Raw genomic sequence first — 8,726 nt, forward strand, 5'->3', positions numbered from 1 at the left:
CTGTAAAAGTCTCTTGTTCTTCACACTTGATCTTAGCCAAAAGGCCGAGAAGTGATGCCCTTGTTCTTTATAAAATGTTGCGGTATGGATAGCCACAAATCATGGCTTTTTTGTCCTATTTGGAGGAAATTTTGCATCCTCAGGTGTCACCCATGTTAACAGATTGGAATGGTCCCCTCAGAGTAATCACACACACACACACACACACACACCCCTAACTGAGCTTCAGCTCCTCTGGTTGGTTCTGTGTAGAACCTCAGAGAAAAGATATATAACCTTGAGAAAGCCTATAATACATTCGTGCATTCATGTATTCAGCAAATATTTATTGCCCTGATGAAGAGCTAGGTACCATCTGCAGGTTCTGAGGACAGAGCTGGCTTAGGGGTTAACCTGGGCTACACACCACTTGTAATTGTTGACTTCCTCATCACTGTTGCTTGGTGAGCATGTAGGCTCACACCCAGCGTGAGAGGAAAGTGAAGAAAGACAGGCAGAGTAGAAATGACAGACAACTCAGTTAGTGAAGGGAGGCTTGGGAGGGCACCCAGGAGAGCGTGAGCCTTCATTCTGGTGAGAGCTTCAAAGCCAGAAGAGCCGAGATTCCTGCAAGCTCTCCCACTTGCTAGCTATAGTGAGTGCTAGCTCACAGGGGTTACCCAACATCTCTTCACCCTCAGTCCCCTCTGTGTGAAAACACAGATGGTCACATCTAGCCCGGACATGGGTTATGGATCAAACACATTTCTATCCTTGCAGAACTTAGCACAAAGTTTAACAATTAAATGAAGCCACTGTGGGGAAAGCGGCTACTTCTGTGGATAAGTTGGACTCAAAACAACCCCAGGCTGCCCGTTTCTCAATCTAAAAAGGTAAAACTGATTCTTAAGCCCCCTTCAAGAAAATTTTTTGCTCTCACCAGGTCAAACCTTCCTTTCACACAGTCATGGAGACATTTTCCCATCGGGCTTTTCAGAACAATCCACCTCAGCTAATTCATCCATCGGGGGACTTGGCGGCTGGGGAGGGACAGGGCCCAGCCCTGGCTCGTGTTTGCTCAAGGCTGGGTTTCTTCCTTGGCAGCAGTTTACTCACCCACAAGCAGTGGAAAGGTTACTGTTTAACTCCAAGAGGGCTGAAGCTCAGAGCCCAGCCCTGCTGCGGGGAGCAGCCCTGCAGGCTCAAAGAACAGGCAGAGATAGGCCTCCCACCACCCGTCCCAAGGACTTGCCCACAGGGCTGCTTCAAAGTGGGTATGTTGGTGGGGACGAGACCTGCTGGATCCAGCAGGAGCCTCCCTTTTAGCCAGTTTAGGGCTTTGTTCTCCACTTCCTGAAGGAAGGGAGGTGGTATGGGGCAGGTGGTATGGGGTTGGTCCCACTCTTCTGAGTTGAGGAGGGAACTGAAACTCTAGTTCCTCTGCTCACTGTAGATGATTCTAAGTTCTGTATCTGTCTGGCCCAAAACTTCCTGAGTCTCACTTTCTCCAACTGCAAAATGGGTATATCATTAAACTCAAAGCCTGAGAAGAATCATAGACACTATCTATGCCAAGGTCTTAGACAGTCATATTAAGAGCTGGGTCTAAAAAGGTGGCTCCATTGGGGAGAACACTTGCTGCTTTTGCAAAGGACCCAGCACCCACATGGTAGATCGTAACCATCCCTAACTCCAGTTCCAGGGAATCTGATGTCCTTACCTCTTCAGGCACCAGGTACACACAAGGTGCACATACCTCCATGCAGGCAGAAGACTCATACACATAAAACAAACAAACATCTAAAACAGCAAAATTTTATAATAAAAAGGATAAGGACATTTTAAAAAGAATTTGGTAAGTGTCTCAGGCCAGTTCTCATTGGGCTCCTTTCCTTGAGGCAGATGTCATTTCTCAACACAACCTCGTGGAAACTTCCATAACTATTCCCAACTCACAGAGAAGCCTTTAGGACGTCAAGGTCTCAGCTGCTTTATCACCTCCCACTCTGTACCCTCTCCCAAGCCCTCCTCTCTGCCAGCACCCCCTTTCCAGGGGAAAGCAGGCAGTGTGGTGAGGGGCCCTTTTTACAGGGCCTATTAAATGGTTACCACTCATAAAAGAGTTTATGTGGCTTAACCCCTAGTGAGTCAGAGTTCATGGGAGCTCCCCTAGGCTTGTAAGTAGAGACGGTCCTGGACCCTGACAGCAGCCGCGGGGAGCTGCAGGAGGCACCTTGGGTGGACTAGGCTGGCCAAGGCCTTTGGACAAGCCTACTCCCTTCCAGGCCCAGTTTTTCAAATATAAAATGTAGACATTTGTCCTCCAACAGACTCTCAGGACGGTTGAGGAGATCAAATGAGATAATGGATAATAAATGTGCCTTGAGAACTATAAAAAAGCCCTATTATGACCAACGTACCCACACCCCCGTATACTAATATAGACTTTCCATGTTGTATGCTGATTGCTTTATGGGGTATAAAGAGCTACCCTTTTAATTAAAAGGAGGAGCAAGAAATATTTAGGACTTGTTTTCAGCTCCCTACTTAACCTTCAGCATGGTTTTCCTTAAAAAACAAGTAGTAAGTCCAGTCTAGCTAGAGTCTGTGGGACCCCAGTTAGGTTCCATGCTCCATTTCCTAGCTCTGTGACTTTGAATCTGTTCCTCATTCCAAGCCTGGGATGACGGGGATGAGAGGTGAGTTACTCTGATTTCACTAAGCATAAAAAAGAGCTATTCTAGAGGATAATGCAGTGGCTTTAGAAGTGTCCAGTCCAATGTGTGGTGCGCATACACCCCAATTTAAAAGTAGCCTTTTCTTTCTTTTCTTTAAACAGCAGATGTCAAGGTATTGCTATAAGACATTTCACCTCTGGGACTGGGTCTATACATCAGAGGCTGAGAGAGGCGTTCTATGCTATGTGTAAGAAGCAAGCTGGAGAAAGGACTCACTTCTCTCCATCCTCAGCTTAAGGGATGCTGATGGTGCTGTCAGGGGGTGGGGTGGAAGTACAAAGGACCAGATCCTCATCATGCCAGACAGTGGTTAATCACAGTTTTTTAACATCTCCACAATCAAAATTGGGGGCTAGGTAATTCTTTCTTGAAATTTCTAATTAAGGCCTAATATGTATGCATATTTTGGAGGATGCAGTATGGCAATTCATACATGTATATAATATATAATTAGTATTTCCTCCTTTCCAACATGTCACTTGCTTGCATTTAGAATACTTCAGTCCCAGTGTTTTGAAATATATGTTGAATGATTGTAGACTGTGATTACACTATTGCTCTGGAAAACACTAGAACTAATTCTTCCTCTAATTGCATTTTTGCTAGTTATTAACCTTTTTTTTCTGCACCCCCTTTCTCCCCACCTTTCCAGCCTCTAATGTCCAATATTCTCTCTTCTTCTATGAGATAATTATTTAACCTGCCACCAAGGAGTAGGAGTAAGCATGCAGTGTTTGTCTTTCTATTCTGGCTTATCATTCACCATGATGCCTGCTAGTCCCATCCCCATTGCCACAAATAACAAGATCTCATTCATTTCATGGCTGAAGACTAGTCTATTGCATATATGCACCTCATTTTCTTTGCCCACTCATCTGTCAATGGACCATATCTTGGCCGCTATCAATCCTGCCCTAAGAAACATGAGAATGCAGCTAAAGCTGGGAAATTTCTTTCTTGTGGAAGTTGTCACACGCAGGTAGCGGATCAAGAAGGACCCATGGCTTCTACCCACTAGATCTCACATGCCAACAGCTATAGATAGATAGATAGATAGATAGATAGATAGATAGATAGATAGATAGATAGATATAGAGATATATCCATCTATCCCTACTTGTCCCCTAGAGCAAAGTCACTCCTGGTTGAGAACTATGGTTCAAACTAAAGCCTGTGGAGGTGACAGCTGGGGTTCTGCTCTCACTGGTATAGCAACCTTGGGCTAGACCTCGGCCTTTCTTTCTTTTCTTTTCTTTTTTTTGTTTTGTTTTTGTTTTTCTGGTTTTTTTGTTTTTGTTTTTCAAGACAAGGTTTCTCTGTGTAGTTTTGGTGTCTGTCCTGGATCTCACTCTGTAGAACAGGCTGGCCTTGAACTCACAGAGATCCACCTAGCTCTGCCTCCCAAGTGCTGGGATTAAAGGTATGCACCACGGCACCAGGCCTGACCTTGGCCTTTCTAAATTGCTCTCTCCTCTCCTGAGAAGCAGATCATATCTGTCCTGGCTGCATGAGCTGAAGATTAAACACAAAAGGGACTGGTGAGCCTACCAAACCATGCCTGGTACACAAAGCCAGTGATAATCAGTGGTTGAAGAGAAGTACCAGGTACCCTAGGCACATCCTGGTCCTAGATTACATTTAACTGGAGATAAAATATGAATTATGACTTGGTCTATTAAAAACTATACTATAACAAAGCAAATTTTGTTTCATACCCAAAGAGTGAAATAAAATATAAATTATACAGGGAATTTTTTAAGTGTTCAGTCTCTTATCCCTTCTTCATGGGTAGGAATAATCAGAGAGAAAAGTATTTGGTTCTGTGTCCTTATTGATAATCTAGATTTTTTCATTTATCCAAAATGACACCCCTCTGTGAAGAAGTTCATAAGCATGATAATTTAGGGGACAAAAGTCAGTACTTCATCTAAAGAAGAGGGGCCGGCCATGCTACCCAACAGAGCAAAACCCAGAAAGCTACCTCATGTTAGTTGGGATATGTTGGACAATCAGCAACAAATTCCCTACAAGTAACGAGCTGTCATGGGCCACTAAAGATTGACCAACCCAGAACTAAATTCTACAGAGGGAAAGTGCTATGGTGGATTGGGTCATCATAGTCCAGTCCTTGCAGGAGAGACTGACCTCTGTGTCCTTTGCTGTCTTAACAGGTGGTTTAAGGTAAACAATACTACACTCTAAAGTGCTAAGCACAGAGGTTGCTTCTGAGCTCCCATGATGCCCTGAGAGCACTCTTCTTCTAGGCCTTCATTGAAGGCTCCCTTCTCTTCCAGAGGAGGGACAGCTCAGCCACCATACACAGACTAAACCACTTGGGAGAAATATGTAGAGGAAGAAATGGAACACTTGACCTGACTCTAAAATTTAGATTTTTGGGGCAGTCAGTGGGAGATTTTTCACATAGGAGAAGGCAAGACCTAGCCACAGAGACTGACTCACCCTAGAGCTGAGCTTGAAGAACATGTTCAAGAGTATCAGAAAATTCCAACTCAGCTCAATTTGCCTGGTCTCCAGGATAGTCCTTAAATGCAAAGGATCATGGCATATACCACAAGGGTTGAGATTTTGGTGGCCATGTTGATTATGGGGAAGTACTCTCCTATTTACAGCCTCACTTTCCCCCTATGACAGAAGTAAGTAAGAATGTTTAGAAAGGACTCAAGCATTATATATATGGCCACTGTCCAATCCTCATTAGCTCTTAAGACAGGATTGACCCACAAATCTCTCTTTAAGCTGGAAATTAGCAGGTTTGGAGGACATTCTTGGGGTATGGCTGGACTCCTCAGAAGCAAAAGAGTGTACAAGTCTGGGAGGCATTGGCTATGGTCTCCGGTGGCCATACTTGAAGTCCTGACTTTGCCAGATTATCACCAGGGCAAATTTATACAAGTATTTAACTTCTTCAGGCCTTGATTCCCTCATTTGTGATATGAGGATATTCTAAAAAGGATTTTTGCGTAAAAAAAAAGTATAGTGACAATTAATACATACTTAGTTTTGAACACTTAATAAACACTTAATAAACATCAGGTGACTTTTACAATGATAATATTAATAACAATCATCATCCTCATCATTTTTGGACCTCCAAGGAGAAAACTGAGAGCCAAATTCATTTCATGCAAGGCCTCAGATCTCTGTCATCTGCACAATTCTTCAATTCCAGCTGCTGGAGCGGCCAAGCCTTAAGCTTGTTCTCCAGGTTCCTGTGCTGTCTTGGACCTGGAGCTGCCCAGTGGATGCACCATTGCTCCACAGCTGAGCAGTCCACAGCTGCACTGTTCACAGAAGTCCTGTTATTCCCCTATGGGCACTGTTCTTGTCTGGGGGACTGAAAACCATCACCCCACCCACCCCCAGTTCCCTCCTCTTACCAACCACATTGCTGCCAAGCCCAGTGGAAGGGCATCTATTCCCAAGCTCTATGTGACCACAGGCTTTGCATTGCCCACAGCCCATGGCTACTGTGCTGGGGCAACAATAGATGGGGTGAGCAGCATGGCTGTAACCAAACAAGGCCATAGGCTTCTCTGCCATGTAGGATCCCTTCATACAGGAACACTCAATGGCTCCAAGGATTGGACTCTGAAACTTGGGGTACAGGGACAGAAAAAGAAAGGAAGGAGACAGCTTTGGGATTCTGATAGGGTAATGAAGCCCTGTATCATACAGGAAGTTCTGCCCAGCCTCAGGACTCCTGACAAGACCAAACACTGCTCCACTGGCCTCTCTCCTAGAACATGCAGAGAACCTCCCAGAAAAGACAAACAAGGCCATCATGGACTTGCTCAACTAGAAGTAGGTCTTTCTTTTGCTCAGTGGTAGGACTCCCAGCAAGGACCAAATGCTGTAAAATTCATCATTTTTATTATATTATAGTGACCAAAACTTTGAGAATATTTTAAATGGGCTGGATATGTGCTAAAAGTCTTGTAAACATTATCTCAGTGGATGCTAATGCTTACCACAACTCCATGAGGCATTATATCATCTAACAGGTGGCCTACTGAGGCTCAGAGCAGTTCGGCAACTTGTTCAAGATCATGGGACTCAGCAAGATTGGAAGTAACTGAAAATTCAAAGTCAGTCTAACAACAACGCTCAGAAGAGTCTATAGCTCCCCTCAACTCATTTGCACCCACAGTCCCATTCCATATGTGGCCACAGCATTTTCCACACCACTGAACTGCCTCACAATATATATACAATAAATAGCTACATATCTACACATGCATACATACCTATATGCTATAACTGCCCCCCCTCCCCGATAATGCCATGGAATTCTTTTCAACTTAGTATTTAAGAAATAAGTTGGCCCATAATTATTGGTGCTTTACCTGAATTAGATCCCAGGCCAAAGGGTACCATTTACTCCTATCACAGATGGAAAGTGTACTGAGAACAGTCAGCAGTATGGAACAGATTTTCATCAGGGTCTGTGTTTGTATTCCCTGTCCTCAGGCCCAGGAACTGCGAGTGAAGGTCACAGTGTGCCTCCTTCCCAGCTCCCTTCTTCTTCACTCAACCACACACTCTTCACATTGTCACAGAACTGGTTGCCATGGGACACGTTTATTTCTCAAGCCAGGCAAGCAATTAAGCCTTTGAAATAATTACTTGTTCTGTGACAGCAACAGCCAGACCATTCTCCATCTTTACTCAAAATTGCCAGCAGGTGAATTCACAGCATTTGTACCAAAGATGTTGCAACAGCTTCCTGACTTCCTGTTTCAGTTTGACTGTTCTTTCAAAGGACTACTCCCAAGCAGGAGAAAAGAAAATTCGTGTTCCTGTGAAATGTAGTTGAATTGAATACAGGCCATAATTTGTGCTTTTACAAATGAATCAAAATGAGACTCGAGCTTGCAGAATGTATCTGACCCTCTTTGAGTTACATCATAGCCAACTTCATCTCTTCCTAGTGTGTTTTGAGACAGGCATTTCTTGTTTCCAGGGGCAACATCTGAAGTCTATCTCTGGGATACTGAGTGTTTTCATGACCAATAATGCAATATGGGGAGGGTAAGTTTGGCTCTATGGTAGATACACCTTATTGGCTGTAGGCCACTGGGAAATAGACATATCGTGCTGATCTCTATCAGTCTTGGTGCCAGACCCAGACAAGATGGCACATACTGACAGTGGCAGGCACCAAAACTGATCAAAACAAGATTACCTAGAACAACCCACAGGGCCTCTCTCGATTTCATTCAGATATGATATACTATACTGAATCTCAAAAGATCACAGAGCCTTTTGAGACCTCAATAGAAGTCATTGCTCTCTCCTTCTACCAAAAATGTGCATATGCTTCTGCTTTGACACTTCTGTCCTATGATATCTACAGGCCACAGTCCCTCTAAGGATCAGCTGTTGACACCGAAAGATCTGTTGACGTCATTGAAGTTACCATGGATAACATTACAGTTAATATAGAACATATAGTAAATCTCTGCGCTCGTGTGAGATTAGAATTTTAAGAAAACTTTATGATAGACACAGGTTAGCAGAACTGAGTGTGGTGCAGTCTCTGAAAAAGGTTTTGTGAAATTTCAGCCCTGTTCTCTTCTTACCTGGTGTGGGTGCTGCCTTGGTGCCTCCCACTGGGACCAGGAAAGGCTCTACTATCTCTCTCCAGTGGCCCCTGAAGTAGGACCCATGTCACATCCTAGGTGGGTCATTTCTAATAATTCACCATTTTCCTTACTACCTCTGAGCCTCAGAATCTGTCTCCTTGCTATGCCCCCCTCTGGGTTTTAAAGCCCAATGGCCGTCAGGTAAAGCATAGCGAAGACACAGCCTCGTTCCTACTGCAGCTATGGATGGACCTTGGCAGATGTGGAGACTGGAACATCCCAGATGACTCCGACAACAATCACCTTCCAAATTATCTTGAGAAACTGGGTCTGACTCTCAAGCATAGCAGATACACCATGGCATGCTGACCACTCAAGGGAGAATTGAACTTCAACCCGCATGGGA

This window comes from Peromyscus californicus, unplaced genomic scaffold (assembly GCF_007827085.1).
Source record: "Peromyscus californicus insignis strain IS unplaced genomic scaffold, ASM782708v3 Scaffold_7__1_contigs__length_154581171, whole genome shotgun sequence".
In the NCBI taxonomy this organism is placed as follows: Eukaryota; Metazoa; Chordata; class Mammalia; order Rodentia; family Cricetidae; genus Peromyscus; species Peromyscus californicus.